The sequence below is a fragment of the Miniopterus schreibersii genome (genome assembly GCF_964146895.1).
Source record: "Miniopterus schreibersii genome assembly, chromosome: 14".
Taxonomy (NCBI): Eukaryota; Metazoa; Chordata; class Mammalia; order Chiroptera; family Miniopteridae; genus Miniopterus; species Miniopterus schreibersii.
This window is the reverse complement of record NC_138114.1, coordinates 30,617,556-30,640,213: the sequence shown is the minus strand read 5'-3', so window position 1 is coordinate 30,640,213 and position 22,658 is coordinate 30,617,556. Positions and strand designations below refer to the sequence as shown.

General features: G+C 39.6%; 1 protein-coding gene and 1 pseudogene across 4 annotated transcripts in view; both read left to right on the top strand.

Moving 5' to 3' along the window:
* PRKG1 (protein kinase cGMP-dependent 1) overlaps window positions 1-22,658 on the top strand; it is a 953,315-nt gene that overhangs the window by 365,225 nt on the left and 565,432 nt on the right. The gene's annotated exons all lie outside the window — the stretch shown is intronic.
* On the top strand, window positions 9,712-10,258 carry LOC308567212 (large ribosomal subunit protein uL22 pseudogene; annotated as a pseudogene). Its single transcript has one exon. The product of its transcript is annotated as a large ribosomal subunit protein uL22 pseudogene (transcript).

The window sequence follows — 22,658 nt, the reverse complement described above, 5'->3', positions numbered from 1 at the left end:
CCACAAAATAGGACATAGATTCTTGAGACAGACATCGAGGCATGAAGAAAATGATAAGGAAATCTTACCTGTAGTGTGGACATTCTCGACAAGTAAAAATGGCCAAATGGGTCTCGGGATATTATCAGATAAAGAGAACCTGGCACATTATAGATTCTTGATAAATGTTTTCTGAAAAAGAGCTACAAAAAATATGAAATGATAGAAGTGATTAGGGAGGGGTAAGTGAAAGGGGAATGCGTTGCTTAATGGATACTGTGATTGGGGAGCCTGGTTAAACTTACTAAGAAGGTTAAGATATGAGACTCCTTTCCATAAAAGAAAAGAACATGAGCTTGGAAATCTGATGAAGCTTGGTTTGAATCCTGGCTGCCCCATTTACCAGCTTGAGCATTTTCAGTACCCCGTGGAGTCTCGAGACTCTCCTCTATAGAAGGATTTGGTTGCAGTGACTAAAGATGGCATAGGGAAAAACCAATGCATGGCTAGCACTGAGCATCTGAGAAATAAAATCACATGAAGGGCATTAATGAGTGATAAAAATCAGTGTTCCCTTGCAACAGGTTTGGTTTTTTATATTTACTTTTTAAAAATTTATCTTGATTGTTGACAGTATTACAGGTGTCCCCTATTTTCCCCCCTTGACCCCTCCACCCCGCACCCCCCACTCTCAGGCCTTCACCACACTATTGTCTGTTTCCGTGGGACATGCATAAATACATATAAGTACTTCGGTTAATCTCTTCCCACCTGCCACCCCCACCTTTTCTCTGAGATTCGTCAGTCTGTTCCGTGCTTCTGTGTCTCTGGATCTGTTTTGTTCATCAGTTTATTTTGTTCATTAGAGTCCAGATATGGGCGAGATCATGTGATACTTGTCTTTCTCTGATACTTGCCACCTCGATTCTGGTGACAATTGAGTGGGATCCATGCTAAAAACCATGTTTAAAGGTAATACCATCTGTATAATTTGAAGTAAAATATTCAGACACGCTACTTAGCAATATGAAAGACATCGTTAGTAATGCAGCGATGGGACTAATGATATTTGGTCTGTATATTGCTTTACCACTTGGAAGCCTCATCCATCATCTCTCTCCATCATCAGACACTTGAAACAGGTATTAAAAACCCGACTGTATAGGTGAGGAAACTGAACTGGAATTTATAGGATTTTCCTAGGTTTCATAGCTAGTACCTCACAGAGCTGTAATTCAAACTTAGGTTTTCTGACACCAAGTCCAGAATGTTTCCCCACAGTGCTTCATAGCCGTCACTCTCAGAGCAGGTGTACCGCTTTCAACAAGGCCAACAGGTGTTGCAGCTGGTGCCTGGTTGCTGGAATTCACAGCCTGGCAGGGTATGCTTTTGGGTGGCTTAACCTCAGGGCAATATGCCTTCAAATCCGTATCAGAGACTGTAAGCAACCTTTTAATCTCTCTGCTGTCCAGTCCTAGCTGCTGTCATCAGTCAGCGCATCTGCCAGTTCATCGTGCTCACAGCAAAGCCCAAAGACGAAGTAGCGATTAAAAGAGGGCAAACTGCACCTCATAAGAAAATGGCATTTTTCTGGCACTGATGAAGGTACCAGCTGCCAGTCAGTAGAGAGTGGAAATTGTTCCAGGTTAAGGATCACTTGGCAAAAATGTGCATTTTAAGCAAATATAGCAGTTACCTTGGAATACATTTCAGCAGTAACTGCAACACCTGCTCAGATAGAATGGTGATTTTTAATCTGTGGCTTCTCTTATTATAGGACTGAAATTTAGTGCTTACATGGAAATGTCTCCATAGAATAAATGCTTAACAGGTTTTTGAATACAAATAGCTGTTTAAAACATACAATCAGCATATATGATGTTTTCATTACGCTTTATCTCTCTCATCTCATGTTTAGGAATTATGGGATGTTCAGGTGTATTGTATCCATGCATGTGAAGTTGAAATGGAAACCATTTGCAGATTCTAATTTTCTGAGGTTTGTTTATAAGAAAAAAATCCCTTCAGAAGGAAAAAGGCTGCTAACCTATGTGAAAAGACTAAGAAGGATTTGCTGAACGGGCTGTCCCTACACTATTGTGTCTCGATTTCTTACTGCCGTACATGTAATAAAACTGAAGTTACGTATGATGGAGCAATCAGTCAGTTGTAAGGTGTTTCAGCATATAATTTTATTACTTCTCATTTGTGAGTAGGGAAGAACACTTAATCCCTATTTTTAAAATGCCTTCTCTTTTTTCCCCAGTCAGTTGTCTGGATGACTTGGACGCTATTTTTAAAAGGCGGGGATTGTCGGTGCTTTTGGTATACTGGCCGTGGAGGAGTCGGCTAGGACATGCACTGTACACAGCCCAACTCCTGTTTAGTTGCACAGTGGTTGATAGCACTGGCAGGGGACGTCTGTAAACAGGTTGGCTTGTGATGGCATTATTATGTGGTGGGGATTTTGTTTGCTTTTACAGCTGTTTGATCTCTATCAGTAGCATTTCTATGCTTTAAGGGCAGTATGACCTTAATTTGCATTTTCCTGAACCTCCACCTGGCCTCTGTAGAGAACAGGTTTGGACCCTTGGCCTTTAAGGGTGGAATGACTGACTAGTATCTGCCCATCCCCAGGGCGTTGCTGACTATAAAAGGAAGCCAACAGGCTTGAGAATCGTACTGGCCTGGCTAGTGTTATTCCTGGTCTCTTCCCATTGAGGTCACGTGTATTTATGGTTTTTTGACTTATTAGACTTGGTCTTTTTTGCCTGAACTTTCTGCCTTCCTTGGTGTAGGCTACATTGGCATGCACCAGGGTTCGCGGAACATTGGAAACCGCGTTGACGCTTACTCGGTTCTCCATGTATCCACCACGGCTCACTGTATCCGGTGCTGTGCTGGGAGGTGGGGGTGGAGTGGGGAGCAAGTTAAACTCATGGATCATGAGGTATGATGGAAACTCCGGAAAAGTCAGCAGGCAGTTTACCACAGCATGATCTGTGCTGAGCACCGTAAAGGGGGCAGGGAGTTCTTACCTGGGTGCCTGACCTTGGCCTGTTCCTCTTGACCCTGGGTACGTTGTGCACGTGCCGTTCATGTTCCTAGGATACTTCCCTAAGGATCTTAGGACCCTGGTTCATGGTATAGAGAGAACCTTTAAAGACAATGACTAAGTCCTGGGGGAAACTGAACAGGTGCTTAAATATAATAAGGTTTCAACTGGTTTGCCCACTAACTGTGACTTTCAACAAATAATTTAACTTCTCTAATCATCGGTCTTCTGTGAAACGGAGACGGTCACTCCGTCGCAGTGTTTGGAAGGATGGGAGCGGAGCGTCCGTCTGTAAGTTTTTTTCCACCTCCGTCGCTGGCATGTGGGGGTGCAAAGTAATTATCAGCCCCTGCGCTGCTGATCACTGTGCTGTCTGTGGAGGGACACGCAGGAGAAAGGGAAGGAGTCGGTGCCTTTGGCATGTGCGCATCTGCGTGTAGGTATATAAACAGCAGCTGAGGGATTCTACCCTTCCCACTTTTGTGTCCCCCGTCTCCCTGCCGAAGCTGCGGCTCTCCCAGGTCGGCCTGCCTTTAAAGATACCTGCTGGATGAATGAAACGGCCAGCCGCTCACTGATTCCCCTCCCGCCTGGCCTGGGGCGCTGGGAAGGGCTGTGACTGGCCTCTATGGAGCCTTAAGCAAGACTTTTCTTTTAAATGTATTTTGTTTCATTTTATTTTTTCCATCACCATTTATCCCCAGCAAGACATTTCAAATCGACTTTAACGTTGTCGGTCACACTGAAAAATGGTTCTTAATGAATCCTCAAAGAACGGGTGAACCTTGGGCCTGCTAATCGCAAACAGCCTTCGTAGTTGGCTATGACACTGCTGTCACAGGTAGGTGTGAGCCTCAGAACCAACGGGCGTGCTTAGTTTGGCTTTCTGGATCAATTTAAGACTGTACTTAGGTGAGATTAAATAACGTGTGTAAACTTCGTTTCCTGAACACAGTGCATACTCACTTGCCTACACATAAGCCAGTCAGTCATCACTAGGGACTTGTAAGCTAAACTCTCTTATCCCCATTACAAGAGCAAAGAGTGTAGTGTTCAGAACGGTTAACTGACCTGCCAGAGGTTGGCTGGATCAAAGTTAACCAGACACGGAATTAGAAGCTTGACTTCGTTATCGAATTTGGAACACCTGGGTCTGATCTTGCTTCTACTTTAAACACCTTGCTGACCGGTCATGAGTATACAAGTGTTTCCGTGTCTTAACATTGCTGACCGGTCAGGAGATAACTCGTGTCTGCACGTATATTAATTTAAGTAATTTTAAACACCTTGCTGACCGGTCATGATGGAAGAGTAGCCAGCCGCATGGGTGAGTTCTGGCTGGAAATAGCCGGTCAGCAAGGTTTAGTTTTCTTTTGATACTGGGCAAGCGACTGCTGTGAGCCTTTTTCCTGAACTAGGAAAGTGTTTATTTCTAAGGGTACTTTGCAGGCTCAAATGAGATCATGACACATATGCAGAAATTCTCTAAATTGCCCAATACTATAAAATTATATTAAGTTTGTGGTATCCAAATTTACCTTCAACTTTAATTGTAAATGCTTTATCCAGCGGCTAATATTTCTCTTATAACTCCCTATCTTCCTGTATATTTTACTTATACAACTTTTGTTTTATAAATTTCTAAAAGGCAGAAACCATATACTTTAAATCATTATTTACGGTGACAGTGAATAGATGATTTCTAGCAACTGAACTTGATAAAATAATTATAGTTAAGTTTCTAGAAGCATGCAAATATTTGCTAAGTAAAGAGGTTGTGTATTTATTTCTGCTAAGTAGCTCCCTAAATGTCATATTTTAATAAATGCTTTAAATCAGTTGTTCTCAAATGGGGATGACCATCCCCCTCCCCCAAAGGAAGCATTTGGCAGTGTCTGATGACATTTTTGGTTGTTACAATTGGATGAAAGGGATTCTATTGTCATCTAGTGGGTAGAGGCCAGAGATGTTACTCAACAATCTACGATGCACAGGATAGTCACCAGAACAGAGAATTATCTAGCCAAAAATGTCCATTGTACAGAGGCTGAAAAATCCTGTACTAGATTAAGAACTATTGCTACTCAAACTGGTCCTTGGACCAATGATATTGGCCTCACCTAGGATGCTTTCAGGAGGTTGCCCGAATTGAAAAAGCACCAGAACTGCTTCAATATTAGCACAAAGCAAAACATTTTGAGGGAAATTTATCCAAACTCAATTATGACCGTAAACACACAGCAACCAACTTCAGTATTGGTATTAGAGTTTGTGACCACTGTAAATTATCTCGTAATAACATTGGCCTGAATTGTCGCAATCAAGTCATCCTGTTTGTTCCTCTGATTCTTCCACTACAGTAAGATGCTAGTGCATTTCTCTGCTTATAGAATCTTTCTAGAGACACTTTTCTGGGGAAAGTAGATGTCACCTAAAGAAGTTGCAGGGGAGTAACTAAAAGAGCCCAAAAGGTGAAAATTCCAGGGAAACAATTGTCAGGGCTCTATCTCAAGTAAATGAAACTGAAAAGAACATAACATTGAAGCCTATAAAATGACAAAAAGAATGGGTATAATAAACGTGGACCTGACATATTTATTCTTTAAATTTTAAGAGATATATGTGGGGCAATTGGAAAGAAACCCTGGGTCCCAGAGTCAATACTTCTTTGTAACTTTTTTTCTTAAGCCCATAGTCCTTCCTAACCTCTGTAGGTGCTGTTTCATTTCTATGATCTGTCCTGATATTGGATGCTAATCATAGTGGGGGGTTTACTGAGGGAAAAGCAGCAACTAAACACTGAAGGCCTAAGAGCTAGTCTTTTATTCTTATGTCGACAGTCTCAGTTTTATATTTTGTCAGTTTAGCTCTTGCTCTCACTGATGTATTGTTGATTTATGAATGAGATACTAAAGTATGAGATAAGTGAACACCGTAGTTGGGTAATCTAAGACCTCTTCATTTGTCAAATTTCTTTCTCTTCATAATCTTTTTCTACAAATATGTTTTTACTCATTTCAGAGAGAGGAAGAGAGGAGAGACAGAGAGAAACATCACTGATGAGAGAGTCATTGATTGGGTGCCTCCTACATGCCCCCTATTGGGGCTCAACCCCAAAACCCAGGCATGTGCCCTGACCGGGAATCGAACCATCACCTCTTGGTTCATAGGTAGATGCTCCACTACTGAGCCACGCCGTCCAGGCTCTCTTCATAATCTTATACCTTTAGTTTTAGCTACACTTTTTATATGATGTTTCAAAATTCTATTTACATCATTTTCCTAGCATAAAATTCAGAATGCTTGTAGTCTTTTATGCTACACTGGCTGCTCTGGTGATAAGGGACATACTGATTCTGCAACGGAGAGGTGACCGGCAGTGACTCTGCCTTTCCTTGCATCGCTCTTCATCTTTCCTAAAGAGCAGCACTGGAGTGGCAAGAAACCAAACAGAAGTCTAGACAGGAGACCTGAGTCCTAGTTCTGATTCTGTTTTAGCAAGATTTTTTTCTTTTTCTTTTTCTTTTACCAAGTTGTTGAGACTCTTAGGACATAATTTTTCTCATTTGTAAAATCAGAGGTTGGATATTAGGACTCTGAATGTATATTTCAATGCTAGTATTGGATGACTCTAAGGAAATTGCCCTCCTGAGTTATTTTCTCTGTCATCCCTCTTAATCCTAGATTTATAATTGTGTCTCTTATGTCCTCTACTTTTCATCTTTACATATTCAGAATCCTGATTCTTGCCTTGAGGCTATTTCTTTCAGATTTCAGCATCTCTTTACTAAATGTGTAGAAACACATTAAAATTCAGTTTCCTGACTAATAGACTTCCCAGTTGAAGCTATCCAGAGTTATTCTTAGTCAAACTTTGAGTTTTACTCTTTTTGTTATTTTTGCCAGAAAAGAGCCTGCATGTTAATTTACTCAGTAAAGCTCACTTGTTCAATATTTGATTATTGCATGAATGGACAGTGAGCTAATCAACTATTCAAAATTTGACAACCCATTCTAAATCAAGCTTTGTGCTGAAAGTTTCTTTTTGAAACAACTTTTGTTTAAGTGCCATGTCTTTGTCAATTCTGAAACACTGTATTTTTAGTACTAAGTTACTAAACATTTTTTTCTAAATGTTTTAAAGAAAAATTAGTTCCACTTCGGATTAACCTAATTTAATCACCTAGCTGATTTTTTATAGCAATTCTACTTTAGAATCACAGTGCTATAGTATTTAATGACTTCACCCCCACTTCCCATTCTCATTTGTAGCAGTTGAAAATATGACTACAACATAAACATTTTTTTCGGACATCTCTTTTCCTGAACAATAAAAATATGATGAAATTTATCTATGATGTTTAATATCAGCAAATAACACTTAATCTTAGAATAAAAATTTTTAATCGATTTACTTAATATAGCCATTGTACTTATAGGGGTCCTAGACATGTGGCTTAAAATAAGTGAGGATTCCCCATGAATTTTAGAAGAAATACGTTTCTTTAACTGGGGGAATGAAAAAGTGTCTGACTTTGCTTTCTGATAAACTTCTATCCAAATAAAAACATTTATATTAGCAGAAAAAGTATTATTGGTCTTTCAACAAAAACAAAAAAGTTGTTCTACCTATATTGTAGCATGCCAAACCATTCAGTTGTCTAACACAGTTTATCTCTCACCGTTCTGTGGGTTGCCTGGGTTCAGCAGGTGTTTCTTGTGTGGGATCCTCACATGTCTATAGTCAGATGGCTGCTGGGGATAGAGTTATCTAGACAACTTGGTCAGACTCGTTGTTTATTATCATCTAATCATGTGGTTGGCAATCAGTGCTGACCGTTGGCTGGAGTTTGAATAGGGTGCCTAGACATCGGCCCTCGGTGTAGCCTGGGTATCTCACAGCCTGGTGGCTGGGTTTCATGGTGAGCATTCCAGGAAATCTCCACTGTGTCTTATTGGCCAAAGAAGTCATAGGGCCTGGCTAGACTTAAGGAGGATGAAAAATAGAAACTACCTCTTTTTAAAAACTATTTCTTATGGATTTTTAGAGAGAGAGGAGGGGAGAGGGAGAGAGAGAGAAACACTGATGTGGGAATCAAACTGACAACCTTTCGGTGCACAGGATGACGCCCAACTGAGCCACACCAGCCAGGGCTAGAAACTACCTCTTCATGGGAGGAGATAAGAGGGGCACATTGTAGAAGAGCATTGAGATGGGAGATGCTGTTATGGGATTTTGGAAAATGCAATTCATCATAATAGGTTTAAAGAAATGTCCTACAATATTCCTTAATGCTGGGGTTGGCAAAGTACAGACTAAAGACCAAATCCATCCCTCTGCCTGTTTTTGTAAATAAAATTGTATTAGAACACAGCCATGCGCATACATTTAAAGTTACCCAGGGCTGCTCTTATACTTCAACAGCAGTTAAGTAGCTACAATGGAGACCATATGACTCGCAAAGCTTAAAATACTTAGTCTGTTCCTTTACAGAAAAATTTTGCCAACCACTGCCTTAATGTCTTCATTTGTAGAAGAACATTATTCACTGAAGACTTTTGCTAATAACTACATGAATTTAAATTTTTATTGTCTGTAAAAGTTTCCTGTTGCTTTCTTTCTCTAGGCAATATACCAACTCAAGTAGATCCATGATTCTGTCATGGTTCTCTACACTGATAGTTTCCACAAAAGTTAACTTCTTTTTCTCTTTAAAATAGAAGCTCTCCCTCTGCCTCTGCCCTCCCCTAATCACACAGATGTAGACTTTGTTGTTTTGTTTAATAGGGTTACTTGTTTGTTTTATCAGATATTGTATTAGTCACCGTGGTCCTCAAGCCCAAACTACCAGCAAATGGAAACAGGCTGGGGAGTGCAAATAACCATAGAAATCAGCACCCCACCCTCTAGAGGGCCTAGTTTACTTGACCTGGGCTGGGAAATAAGCATCGGTACTTAAAAACGTATATGTATTGTGCTACAGAGGAACAATTAGTCTTTTTCTAGCAATTAATTAGTACACCAAGTCTATTTTCAGGTTAAATTAGAGTCACTTCTTTGCAACAGATGGAAATGTTTTATTGATATATAGTATATAATTTTATTAATTTATGTAAGCTGAATTGCTTTATTGTTGATTTAACAATGAATAGGACATTTTAAAGGCTAGTTAAATTGCTAGGTTTTCTTAAGAGAAGACAAAGTGCCTTCTTTTTGGGGGAGGGGGTTACTTTCTCATGTAAAGAACCATGAACAGAGGAGAAAAGAGCAGGTGAAGAAATAAATGATGATGGACATGGGGGGATTTTAATTATCATACCAGTTGCGTATAATAACCAGTATCTAGTATGAGAAATTACTTTGAATTGGTGAGGTCTGGGAAATAGTGAGGATCTTGGCTTGGAGGACTCTGGAAAGAAAAGCCAAGGACAGAAAAGTGAGCCGCATCATCTTGCCTTAGGCAGGCCGCTGTGGGGGGTTATGTGTTGGAGATGGGGGTGTAGAGAGTGAAATGGGAACCGCAGCCAAAGGCAGAGCCAGATGTGAAGAAAAAAAATGAATTCTGTTACTGTCCTAACCAGTTCCGCCTTGTAGGTGAAGTCCCACATGACCGGGGAATACAAATTTGCAGCTGCTACTAGCTCTTCCTGAAAGTGGCCTGAGGTGACCTCTGAAAATGGTTTGCTATTTACTTGACCCAGGAAAGCCCACAAAATTATGCAAATGAAGAGGTTCACATCTCCCTGTTCATTTTAAGAACACTCCTGAAACTGCCCAGGCCATCAAGGGTATGCATATCAGAAAAGCCACCAAGTATCTGAAGGATGTCACTTTACAGAAGCAATGTGCACCATCCTGTTGTTACAATGGTGGGACTGGTAGGTGTGTCCAGGCCAAACAGTGGGGCTGAGTGCAGCGTCAGTAGCCCAAAAAGAGTGCTGATTTTTTGCTGCACGTGCTTAAAAATGCGAAGATAATGCTGAACGTAAGGGTTTAGATGTAGAGTCTCTGGTCATTGAGCGCATCCAGGTGAACAAAGCTCCCAAGTTGTGGCACCAAAGATATGGAGCTCCTGGGTGAATTGCCCCACACATGAGCTCTGCCAGCTCCATGGAGATGATTCTCACTGAAAAGAGCAGATTGTTCCTAAACCAGAAGAGGAGGCCGCACCGAACAAAAAGACATCCCAGAAGAAACTGAAGAAACAAAACCTTATGGCCTAGGAGTGAATTCAGCATAAAATAAATGCTAGTAAAATAAAAAATAGAGCAGCTACTGAATAAGTTCAAATGAGATGGTTCAGTCCTAGTTCAATCAGTGAACCTTAGTATTCAGAGAACCTGCCTTTATCTGCAGATAATAAGAGAAGACAAAGGAAGCTCATTCCTAAAAGGTAGCATCTTGGATATCTTCTGTAAATGTAATACTAGGCATACTAATTCGATAACTTAGATATAATTTCAGAATGTAATAACATTTTCATATTTAATTAGACTGAAATCTTCAGCTGCCGGTAGGAATGTAGTATATTTTCTGCCAAAGTCATGCTGCTATCATGCATTATTTATAAAGTGCTGCCAATATTGTTTTTGTTTCACAAAACTTACCATTTTTCTCCTAATGACTTTGAAAACTAAAAGATAAGTCAACTAATTGTAGGAAGAGTGATCTTTTGCAAAGCCATGTGTGAGTGTTGGGGGTATATCTTGAGAATGGTTTTAGAGAGAAAGAAACACAGCTGAGGGAATAAAAAGCTGGTCTTCATTGATGAAACAAGTAATGATTCTTCAGAAGAATGATGGTCAGAGGTGTCAACAGATAAATTGAAGCATATTAAAACTTTTAAGAGTTTATTGGAGAAAATCAATCTATTTGCATAGGGCACCATCCAATCTAGCAGATAGGAAAGAGCTCCGAGAAGCTGTACAAAATGAAAGACTCACAAGTGGAGGAGAGAGGGAAAGAGAAAGTTGTGCCAGGGAAAAAGGTGGGTTGGTTATTGCAAGGTGACTTTCCTTTAGGGGGTGCTAGGGGCCTGTCAGGTGGATGACTTCACTTGTGCTAACCAGGTGATTCAAGACGGACTGGTATAAGATTCTATTTCTTTCTTTTTTTAAAAAAAAAATATCATTATTGATTTCAGAGAGAGGAAAGGAGAGGGAGAGCGAGAGATAGAAACATCAATGATGAGAGAGTCACTGATGGAGCCCGCAACCCGGGCATGTGCCCTGACTGGGAATCGAACCCCGATCTCCTGGGTCCTAGGTCGATGCTCAACCGCTGAGCCACGCCCGGCCCAGCTAAGAGTCTGTTTCTTTGAGAGCTGAACCTGTAATGAAGTTAAGTCTCAGTTTGGTGATGTGGGGCAGAGCACAAGTGACTATTTGGGGCCTGGTACCTTGTTTTTAACAAGGTAAGAAGGATGTTAGAGTGCCGTCCCATAGAACTTCCTAAAGGATGTAACTATTCTGCACAGTCGGTAAGGTAGCCATATGTGGCATTTGACCAGCACCTAGTGCAACTGAGGAAATGAAGTTTAAATTTTATTTATTTTTAATTAATTTACATTTCAATAGCCCCATGTGGCAAATGGCTTCCATATTGGAGAGCACAGCACAAAGAAAACAAAACGTTCTTGGGAAGGAAGATGAGTTTGAAAAAAATTGTTGTTCCCCATTATAGTGATAATCCCCCAAAACCAGTATGTTTAGAGTTAAATTTTTGTCATAATCATCACTGATAAAAATGGGCACATTTTTCTTCTGAGTGATTCATTTTAATACTGTGGAAATTGTGGTAATAAAAATTAGCCTTTGATAATTGATAAATACAGCCTGTCAAAGGAACAGAGTGTGATTAGTCCATGATCAGAGAAAACAATTTTCCATACTCTGGTGTACCAAACTTGTTGTAATACCATGTGTCACCTTTAGGTTAAATATAACAGAAAACAGTGAAGTAGATCTAATCACAAGGGACATCTCATCAGGTAGTTAATTTGTAGAAAAATTTCATTTTTTCAATTTGAATGAACAGATGGCCTATTCATTAAAATTCAAAAGTAGATAATTACTTGATTCCAGTATTTTTAGCAAAAGGACATTTTATAACATTGTGCTTGGGGAAGACTCATAGGTCTTAAAATGTTTTGTGTGGCTGGACACATAATTCTTCACTGTCTGTAACTGCTGCAGCGTTCACTGAGTAAGACCGTTAAAAATAGCTTTATAGTTCTTCAGCACTAAAACACTCACTTAAAAAAATTGCAGAAAAATCTCTGGTCTCTCTGCAGAAAAATCTTCACATTAACCCGTAAACCCTGCCCAGGCGTTCAGTCAGCAAATGTTTATCATTTTTGTGCCGGACGTTTGAAAGATTGCCCTTGTCCTTAAGAAGTAGAGTCCAATGCTAAATGCTTATTGATTTAAATATCCTAGATTTTCTTCCAATTGAGTGGTATCCTTCAGTTTTTCTCATTTAAGTAGTTTAATACAAGTAGATATTTAGTAATTTGTGACATAATATTCACATGGTTAATGATTCTTTGCATGGGTAAGTCTGCTATAGAGGGTGCCAGTTTCTTGTCCAATGATGCTCATGCTGATTTTCCCTACTTCCCAAAGCCAGATCTTTTTTTTTCAGAAGGTTCCTCCCACTCTAGATGCATAAAATGAGAGGGAGTTACATATCTGCCTAACTGCCCTCTTTGCTGGGAAGCTTGGAGTAAAGCTATTCTTCATTACTTTGGCTTTCCTTCCCTATGAATTCTTGTCTATTCTTCATCTTTTCTTTATATCGCAGTTCTTGGCTATAGCTCTCTATATGGGTTTCTTATTATATTTTATTCCAAATGTTTTTTGAAATAATTTTATACTTTTTTTTTTTCAACTTTTAAAATGCATTAGTTTCCACAAAACCCTTTAGGAGTTCTACAAACTTTTAAGGTTTCCATCTTTCCCATGAAGCAGACTATGTAAAGGAAGCTTGCCACCTTGAATTTTAAATAAAAAGAAAACAACTGTCCCCATCCATTAGAATTGACCATCTTCTCTTCCAGGTTCTGTTCTTTTATTTAGTTTTATTCTAACATTTTTTCTTCATCTGGGCCTTACTTTTTGGGAAGGATGACCTGATCACCACAGGCCTTTTCTTAGGTCTATCTTGAGAATCTAATGATAAAGTCTAAGAGACTAAAAATACATATATTTGTATATGTATGTTCCCTGATCTCAGCAGTAGTTTCTTTTTTTCCCTAGGTGACTGTCACACAAAGACCCAGTCACAGCAAAGGGAGAAGCCTTGTGCAGGGTACAATAAAGTCGTACATGTCTGCAAGCCCTTTCCCAGAACCCTTGGGGCCAGATGTTTCAGAATTCATAATTTTTCAGACTTTACAAAGGTAATATAGCACATATATTACATGTTACATGATACCCCAACTGGGGTCTGGGGCAGCACCTATAACCAAACACATGAACATTTCTGTAGCAAAATGTATAAATGGTCAGTTAGGTCAAATAAAGACTATACATAGTGTCACATTAGTTCAGATCAGGTGTTTTTAAAAAAAAATTTTGTTGAAAGTATTACAGATGTCCCTTTTTTCCCCCCATTGACCCCTTCTATCCCCACACCCACCTCCTGGTAGGTCTTCACCACACTATTTTCTGTGTCCATGGGTTATGCATACATGCATATAGGTTCATTTGGTTAATCTCTTCCCACCCCATCCCCCTTCCCACAGAGATTTGCCAGTCTGTTCCATGCTTCTCTGTCTCTGTATCTATTCTGTTCATCAGTTTATTATGTTCTTTAGATTCCACATATAAGTGAAATCATGAGATACTTGTCTTTCTCTGACTGGCTATTTCGCTTAGCATAATACCCTTCGGATCCCTCCATGCTGTCCCAAAGGGTAAGAGATCCTTCATTTTTACAGGTGCATCGTAGTCCATTGTGTAAATGTCCCACAGCTTTTAGCTATGGTAAATTGCACTGCTAGGAACATAGGGGCACATCTATCCATTCTGATTGGTGTTTCAGGTTTCTTAGGATATATCCCTAGAAGTAGGCATCAGGTTTTAAAGCCAAATGAAAAAAATAACTTTGGGATTTAGAGAGCAGATAAGGAACTGTGGACCTGATGGTAACTGATCTCCCTCCCAACGCTGCCATTCTTCCAATGACTGAATATTCAGTTGATTAACACAGCAGAGCCATTGGGGCTCTGCACACAAGGTGTTCCCTGGAAGAACTGACAGCAAGGGGTAGCATTCTTTTAGGTTCAGCTCTAAGTTTTCAGGAGATACACAAGAAAGTTTGCAATTTTCAACACAAAACTACAGGTAATCAGAAATACTGAACCGATTGATATTTCTGATGCCTTAACTTGCCACCTTTTCTCTTTGCTACACTGCATCCGATTCCTTAACCTTGTGTTGCTTCTATTCCTCCACAGTTCGCTCACCCGCCATCTTCATTTTCCTCTCTCTGAGCCTTTCCTCCAGCTCTTTCTCCTTCGCCTACACCTTCTGTCATATAACGTTTATTTTCTGGCTGCCCCCTAACTAGATATAATACACAGGGCTTGAATTTGTCTGAATCTTTTCCGGAAGTCGTACCAAACTCAGTTCATGGCTACGATGACTTTGAAGACTTGCCCGCCACATGCCTGCGTGGACTTGCAAGAAGCTATGTAATATGTCTATTTAGAATATTCTAGTGAACATTTCTTCATCTTCTGGCACGGGACCTTAAAATTTGAGATTACGAAGGGCTGCTCATTAATATGATTAGGTCATCACTGTTCAATACAGGTTCTATGGAATTGTTCATCAAATGCACATTCATGTTTTCCCATTGTCTTTTTTTTTTTTTTTTGGTTCTTGTCTCCTTGAAGGAAAGAGCTCAATCAAGAAACAAAGTGTAGAAAAGAAAGCAAGAATTTATTGACTGCAGCAAAAATGTACTTAGGACAGTGACACAAGGAAGGGCACAGACGAGGCACCAGCAGAGCCCAGGCTGGGCTGCTTGGCTCACTGGGAGGTCAGAGGCAAGGGGGCCTCGGAGACAGGTTCAGGGGCTTAGCCCGGGATGAAATGCTCCTGCCCACTGGTCCCCTGGCTGCAGGTCTCATGGGCCCCTTGGAGCTTAGGAGATACCTGCCTGTGGGGGGAGATGGTGAAGGGAATGGCGTGGGTGACTCCCTGGAGAGAGAGTGCTGGGACTTCATCTTTTAGGGGTTTTAAAGGCTGGGTGTTTAGGGGAGGTCTTAGGGGAGAATCAATAGAAAATTTATCAGCTTTAGCTGATGTACCAAAATGAGATTTATTCTCTTAATATGTCTGCCCTGGGGTGTGGATGGAAAATGGCACTAATTGGATTTCTGTTATCTGCCTCCCTGCGTAGGTTGATTTAACTTACTTACCCCCTGGCTGGGGAGGAGAAGTGCAAACCATTTACTCTTAAGTGTCCTTGGTTTAGGGAAGATAGAATTTACGAGGTGGCTGCAAACTGCTGTTTAACTATCTGTCTCAGTTGCCCTACCCCACTTGCCCTGGAATTTTCCTACCTCCTTACTATTCTGTATCACCATCAGGTAGGGATTTCTGTTTGCTCAGTGGTCTAAATGTATCTGTGTCACGACAGGTGAGGACCTTCTCTGGAGATTGTTCATGGCCCTGCTTTTAATTTGTCTTGATACTGTCTTAATATCCACATAAGGGGACATTATTGCTTCTGATACTCAAGCAGGTTCATTCTCAGGATTGTGACTGCGTGTTTTCACTTGTAGAGCTGCAGAAGCTACTCAAGTAGATTTACCGAGTGCCAGCTTATAATATTTTTCGCAGCCAATGAACAACAGCAACAGCAAAAGCCCAGATTTGCCTCTATGCCATTATTCTCTTGGTGTATTAAAAGCACATGTCTTTGTGATATATAGCCATGCTACTTTAAAGAAAATAGAAATCTTTATTAATAAGTTATTAGGTTACTTTCTCGAGTATAAATAGCTATGATGCATTGTTTTTTATCTGGGACAATATTTTCTAAGTTATTTTTTAAGTTTTCCACTCACCAAAAACCTGCTCATTGTAGCAGCTGGATTTTAGTTGTGGTCAAACTTGCATAACATCCCCAAATGGAGTGCAATAGCCCTATGCCTCTGGTGTTTTCTCATTTCTACAGGGTGGTGTTAGCGTAGGAAAAGTCTTCTGATTTTGCTGTGCTTTTTAACGAATAAAATATGTGGTAAATGTGAGGGACTTATGTAAGCTCTTTTGTCTTGGTCTCAGTGAAGAACTTTAATTTTATTCTTAACTTTATAATCCTGGAGATGTCAACTGGCCCCATGCCATCTTTCATGACTTTATACTTTCCCAATAGAGACCTAGGATTTCAAAGTCTGCTAGGTGAACATTAAAAGTAAAGGCCCCGGGCCAGGGAACTTTAACATTATTTTTCTCTCTGAGGCTTCAGTGATATGCAAGGCAGTTTTTTTTTGTTTTGTTTTTTTTTAGAATTGAAGGATAATTTAAAACCACACAGCACCAAAAATCTTCTATATTACATTTGCATTTTTAATCCCAATATGTTAGATAGCAGAGTTTTCTTATAATATTATTTAGGTATATTTTACAGATCCCCCAATTTCTGTTAGGTTAAGCACCTCTGACCTAGACCATAAAATCTAAATAAGAAAATGGCAGAGATGAAGATTTAGAGTCATTTAGGGACTGTCCCAGTTTATGGGAAGACTGGATACACAGTGCTAAGAATTTGACTTTTGACTACAGAGAAATTAGTGTGAATTTTTTAGCAGGGGAATAGTTTACCTGAATAATATTGAAGGAAGAGAATTCTGTTCTCTTTGCTGTGTAGTTTGTTGGCCGAGAATCCAGGGAAGAAGCTAGGTCAGTTGTGAACAAGGACTTAAGGTAGACTTTAGTTAAGGAATAAATAGAATTGGGTGGCTTACGCGTGCTGATAGTAAGTAGTATTTGTAGTTATTGATTGCATGACTTAAAGATGGATTTGCTATCCGTAGTCAGAGAAATTGGGAAGAGACTGATGGCAATTTGGGGGGGCCGGGGAGTGAGGTCACACACGTGATGAAAAGTGTTGATGTGAATGTCCTAGAGGGACAGGAGAGAGGTTATTTGGAGAATAAAAAAGCATCTCTGATTCTTAAACATTCTCATAAGGAATAATATGATACTGTGAGTGGCATTAGGGACCCATCTTATAATTGAGCAATTACTATGTGCCTCTGCTAAGTGCTTGTTCTTTTAACAGCTTTATTGAGATGTTGAGGGAACACAAAAAGAGTCTGGAGGCTTTGACTAGAAATAAATGGTAAAGATTTATTCAAGGGCCTTAGGGTTTATAAACTGGAAACATACTAGGCAAAAAAAAAACAACCCACAAAAACAACCACCCCCCAAACAAACAAAAACCCAGAAATATGCTGAAAAAGGAAAAGTTAAGAATTCTAATCCTAAAAAGGCATTTTTGAGAACAGTTAGTTCTGCATTTTTAGCCCTAGGGTAGGTCCAAGGCAGTTATCAGCCAGATGCCTGGTGGTCTGGAGGATGGGTGCCAGGAGGTCTGGTCACATCTGGTGGTCTGGATGATGTTAGGTGCATGTCAGGTGGTCTGGATACGTGTGTCCTTTAGGGGGTTATTTGGAGGTCTGCTGTATGTCCAGGTCTTGACATACAATGAACTAATGTATGTCCAGGCATTGACATAGGATGGAAAATTCAAAAGATGAGTTGCCAGGCTAGTTAGGACAAGAACAAGATTGTTTCCTCATGCCTCAACCTAGTTGATTACGGTAATTTAGCAGCTTGACTATAGTGACTCCATCTTATCTCTTTACTCTGTTCCTCGAAGATATCATTGACATCCCATGCAACTTACCTATTTAAGGTGTTCGGTTCAATGGCTTTTAATATATTAACAAAGTGTGTATTCATCACCGCAGTCAAAATTTCCTTTTTCTGGACTACATAGGCGATATAATTAAAATAAAATCCTAGGGCTTTTCCACAAATATGATCACAGTAGTGGCCATTGTCACCAACATTCCAATTATTCACCAGTGAGTATCCCCTGCTCTTTATAACGAGGCACTGCAGGAACTCACGCCTGCCCCTTTAGTTAGCTCGGCAAATACTAATATTCGTAGGGAGCCTCATCGCCCACCAAACTCTTTCACATACATGTCACATATGAGTCCTGTGAGTATTCCTACGTGAATCCGATATCGCCCGATCGCACTGATGCAGAAGCTGTGTGCCAAAGGTTCTGGCTTGTCAAAAGCAGCGGGAACCACAGTATCAGCTTAGAACTTCTGATTTCAGTGCTTTTTCTTCTGCCTCGTAAGAGCCACTGTGAAACTAAACGAAGGTGTCAAGTGGGCTTGGACAGAGAAGCCACATCTCTTGTTCTAACCTTTCTAGACTTAGCTAAAATGAGATTAAGTTCCCACTGATATGCTGTGGAAAGACTGGTGTCCTCCCCCAAAACATCTGCAAATTCTTGAGCCCTTAGTTTCTTGTAATTGCCTAAGTACTTCATTATCTCCTGCTTTTCAGCTCCCCATGATCACTCATCTTCACTTCCTCGCCTCCCTGTTCTTTGATACATCCAAGCAATGAATCATCCTCATGCTTTCATCTTTCCCCAGACCCTTCAGACGAGAAATTAGTGTGAAGCACACTCATTTGGAAAGAAAGATAGGACATTAATTCTGGGAACACATAACTGCATATCATATATCAAACATCCCTTTTACTAAAAGTCCTCCAGCCTCTTCAAGCATGAGGTTTCCGTACCGGCCCCTTCCTCTCTCATCTCCAGCTTCTTGTTCATCTGCTCTCTCCCTTCGGTCCCTCTGCTCTTTTCCACTCCTAATTGATGCCCCAAGGCCTTAAGATCTTCCTCTCCCTCCTTAAAACTGCTTGTCGAAGTATTTTTCTTAAAAAAGGAAATTTTCTCAAGAACTACTTTTAACCTATATCTTCTTTGTCTTGCCACATGCATTATCTAATTATATTATCATGACCCTATGAAATAAAATAGTTTTCTCAAATCTGCAGTGTGGTAATCGAGGCATAGAAAGTTAAATAACTTATGCAAGATCTCGCAGCCAATCAATGGTAGAGCCAGGACTTGATATTCTCAAGTATGTCTGGAAAAAAGTCTGCATTCTGACATTGGTAAAATATTCTTATAAGTCTTGCTTCAAAAGTTTCTGTAATCACTTCTATTTCAGGTGACATCTGCTGGGGAAAATTATTCAGTAAAGTAGCTTAGTGGCTTTTTTCAATCCGATGACAACATGGTTTACTTAAGTATAGCAACCTGGTGTTAACATTTTTTAGGCTGCAATTCCCATCTGGTGGAGGTCAGAATAACACAGTGAAAAGCAAAATTTTCCCTTGAAATGTATTTTGTGTGTACATCGATTTGCTTTACATTAGGGTTTCTCAACTTTAGCACTACTCACATTTTGGGATGAATGATGCTTTGCTGTGGGGTCCGCCCTGTGTAGGATTTTAGCAGTATTCCTGGCCTCTGGCCTCTAGATGCCAGTAGAACCTAGTGATGACAGCCAAAAATGCCTCTAGACTTGGCCAAATATCCCATGGGGTTAATATTGCCCCCTGTTGAGAGCCACTGCATTACATCGTAAACTCTCCCATGCTTAACATTAAAACGTAGCAAAAGCAAAACTCATATAATGAGCACCTACAAGTCTGACAGTGACAGCAATACTCCTGTCATTTGCCTGTCTCTAAGGCAGTACAGAAATAGCCGTTCATTGTTTTGCTCTATTATTTCTAGAATAATAGAGCAAGAATATATTCCACACTGCTGGAAGTAAGCTTAACAAACTTGACTAAGTCAAGACGATTACCTATTCAACTCATTTATTAAGGAAATGATTAGTCTATTTCCGGTTTCTTTCCTCTGTGTGCATCTACTTCTCTCTCTGGTCTTTAGCTTTCCTCATTGCTAGAAATTAACATTAGTTCACAGACATTTATCTAGTGCTTTCTGTGTACTTTTAAAGTGCTCGGATTTCAAAGCATAACTTGTATAAAGAATATACAACCATGATGCTTGTGAAATCCTTCCAGAATCCTGTTCATGTCAGATAACTGGTTGACCTGTCTACAATAGATTTAGTAGATTCTCTACTCCTTAAATATGTCCAAGGACAGAATTGCTTCCATGTAAGTTGCTCATTCCAGACTTCCATTCTGATGGTTCCGATGATTCTCTCTATCCAAAATGCTTAAATTTTAGTCCCTTTCCTCATATAGGTTTCCTTTGTGGATGTGTGTGCATGCACTGTGACCTTAGAGTTAGAAACAAACAAACAAAAAAATTGAAGTTCAAGTATCTTGATGTGCATGTTAATCCCCTTCTCTCTCTTTCTCTTTTCAGTTTGGATACCTCATTTATAGTTTTGATTCTCTCATTACCAAGATAACTGTGGTTTCATTCTATATGCAATACATATTGTAATCTGTTGTAATTTAATATAATGAAAATTTGCGTTAAACATGTTTACAGCAGTTATGACCGGAAGAGAAATTCGATTTGCTTAATTGATGGAGAAGAAACAAAGGTTTCACTCATGTAGCTCCAAACTCAACTAGTCTCTTACTCCTCAGGTTCTGTTTCGTTTCGTTTGGATCACTGGTACTTCTGTGCTCTCTGTAATAGTTATCACTATGATAACATCAAAGAAATGTGACTTCTTTGAATGGGAAGCTTGGTCCTCGCTAAAGTAATATTAGAACCTGATGGTTAAAGAAAGTATGGTGATAACACAAGTAGTTTAGGAAAAAGTGCCCTACTGCAAATATATATGTCTAATGAGAAAATAATAAACAAAACACATGCCCCACTAGAATCAGGGAAAGCAAACTTTGGAAGGAATACATAACACTAAAACGGGGCGATTTCTCACAGGCTTTTTTTATTCAGTGGCCACAGTATGATCTTCAGTCATCAAGATTAATTCCTCATCTAAGGAATGGAAGTTTATATCCAGAGAGTCTATATTCATTTGGATTTGAAAGCATTTTTAAACAGAAAATGGATAAGGTGCTGACACACTGCAGTTCTTAAATGTAAAAAACAAACTTACATCTCACAGTGAAGCCACCCTTTTCCTTCTTACACAGGCTGAAGGAAAACATATATAAATGGCTGACAAGAAGTACAGATTTACAGGGGAGATCTAAGAATATAGTATGTTCCTGGCAATTGGATGACTTTTCTTCCAGTAAGCACATAGCAGTCTCATCAATTTCTACTTTCTTCCCCAGATGACAGCACCCCAATCTAAAATGACCCTGCAAGGCGAGTGTGATATAATGGTATCCCTAATTTATGAGAAAAATCAGAGAGTAGGTTCTAAAAATTTTCATCACAAGGCAAAAAAAAAAATCAAATTTTTTTTGTATTTGTATGAGATGATATTAACTAAACTTATTATGGTAATTGTTTTAGCAAAATACAGGGTATCCCCAAAAAATGTATACACACTTTAAATGAGCATAAAATCAGTGTTTATTAACATATAGTTCATTTTCAAAATTTTAAAAGAACCTATAGAAATGAATAATTTTTTTGTCAGCGCCTGTTTTCAAACTGCTGGCTGTTTTGGTCCAGGCACTGCTGATAACTCGAGCAATAGAATTGCAAACATCAGGAATCATTTCCTTCAGTATTTGTGCGCCCTCAATTCATCTACTGTTGTGAACTTTATCTTCTATGTATCCCCGTAAAAAAAATTTAAAAAAGTCTACTGGCACTTTAGGACAAATTTTATTTGTTCAAAGCTTGGTCTGGCTCCCCCCTTTATTTCAAATCAGTTAAACCTGAAAAGGAGTGAAAATTAAGGGAATTGTCAGCTATTAAAGTGCATATACATTTTGGGGGGACACCCTATATGTAAGTGAGGTCTTTGTGCTCTACACTTTAAACTTATACGTGCTGTATGTCAATGATATCTAAATAAAACTGAAGGATGAAGAATACGAAAGGAAGCAGATTTATAATGAGCCTCATCTCTTATAGGAAATACAGCCATGCTGGTGACAATAGAGCTGAGCCACACAGTGTTGAATTTGGTTGAATCTAGCAACTACAAAAATCCTTATGAGGGAATGCATAATGTAAAGGCTGTGGGCTCAGACCTACAAAATCATGAAACTATAGTCAAACAGATTTGATGAGAAAAGAGATGGGAGGTCTTTTTAGATGGGACCTTTGATATAACACCTACCTCCCTTTAATGGTCAATCAAGTTGTCCTGAGTGTTCCAACCAAGATTGTTGGAACTGAGCACAGTGTTTATAATTAGATTGTTGCCAGTCATTCTCTTTCAGCCTGTCAGTGATAAATCTCTAAGCTGATTTGCCTTAGTATGAAAGTTCTTATGGCACAAAACCACAGGTTAGTGAAAAACCCATAAAAATAAAGCCAGGAGATTTTGGGTCTCCTTGTAAACTCCATTTCTTCTTTTAGGCATAAGGCCTACTGATTCTTATAAAAGATAGATAAAATGTGATAGGTGAATTGTGGTGCCAAAAAGCAGGA